Genomic DNA, 1,613 nt, shown 5'->3' with positions numbered 1-1,613 from the left:
TATTGTAGCTGATGTTAGATGGATTTTGGCTGAAAGCAGGGGATACCAGAGGAATGTCTATCTGTGTTTCATTGACTATGCAAAGGCATTTGACTGTGTAGATCATAACAAACTATGGCTGACTCTGAGAAGATTGGGAATCCCAGAACACTTGATCATTCTAATGCAAAACTTATACTTGGACCAGGAGGCAGTCATCAGAACCGAGCAAGGGAACACTGCATGGTTCAACATTGGGAAGGGCGTACGCCAGGGATGCACCCTATCTCCTTTTCCAAGTAAGTTATCCTTTTTCAAGATCTCTTCCTTCTTGAAAGCATGTCCAAATTATGTGACACATGTTTTAATTGTCTTTGTCTTTAAAGGGCATGCTAGTTTCTATTACTCCAAACAGAGCTGTTTCTTCTTTTTGCAGTCCATCATATATTCAAAACTTTACTACTATAACATTATGCCACGAAATCTAGAGGACAACAATCAAGCCGACTAACTGGAAGAGAACAATTATTTGTTGCCATTCCAAAGAAAGTGATCTGACAGAGTGCAAAAATTATCAAACAACATCATTAATATCACATGCAAGAAAGATTCTACTGAAAACTACCCAAAAATGACTGGATTGGCACATCAGCAGAGAACTACCAGAAGTTCAGGCTGGCTTTAGAAGAGGCTGTGGTACTAGGGATATTATACCTAATGTTAAATGGATCTTGGCTTAAAGTGGGGAGTACCAGAGGAATGTCTATCTGTGTTTCATTGACTATGCAAAAGCATCTAACTGTGTGGACCACAACAAACTGTGACTACCTATGACAAGAATGTACATCCCAGAACACTTGACCATGCTTATGCGAAATCTATACTTTCACCAGGAGGCAGTTGGCAGAACAGAACAGAGAAATACTGCATGGTTCAAAATTGGGAAGTGTGTGTACTTGGATGTGTCCTATCTACATACCTTTTCAATCTATATGGAGAACAGATAATCCAGGAAGCTAGGATATATGAGGTGAAATGTGACATCAGGATTGGAGGTAGACTCATCAACAATCAGCATTATGCAGATGACACAACCCTAATTGCTGAAACTGAGGAGGACCTGAAGAAGTAAAAAACTGCAGTATTCAGTATAGATTGAAGTTTAAAATCAAGAAAACAAAGGTTCTCACTCCTGCACCAATTGGTAGCATCATGATACATGATGAAGAGGTAGAGATTGTTAACTTCTTTAGTTTGCATGGCTCCACAATCAACACTATTGGTACCAACAGTGAGGATATTAAATGACAAATTGCATTGGGAAAGTGCAAAGTAGTCAGAGATCTCTCCAAAGTATTAAAGAGCAACAGTGTCAGTATGGAGACTAAGGTGCGCCTGCTCTAGGCCATGGTACTTGCAATTGCTTGCTATCTATCAGAGAGCTGGACAATAAGTAGGGATAACAGAAGGAGAATTGATGCCTTTGAGCTATGGTGCTGGAGAAGAGTATTGAATATACTATAGACTACTTACAGAAAAAACAGGTTCATCCAAGAGAGGGTCAAACTAAGCTGTTCCTTGGAGGCAAGGATTCTGAACTTAATTTGGACGTGTTGCAAGTAAGGACCAGTCCT

Source organism: Elephantulus edwardii, unplaced genomic scaffold, assembly GCF_000299155.1.
Source record: "Elephantulus edwardii isolate Elephantulus edwardi_28Jun2011 unplaced genomic scaffold, EleEdw1.0 scaffold00012, whole genome shotgun sequence".
In the NCBI taxonomy this organism is placed as follows: domain Eukaryota; kingdom Metazoa; phylum Chordata; class Mammalia; order Macroscelidea; family Macroscelididae; genus Elephantulus; species Elephantulus edwardii.
The sequence above is the reverse complement of the archived record's forward strand: the minus strand, read 5'-3'. Positions refer to the sequence as shown.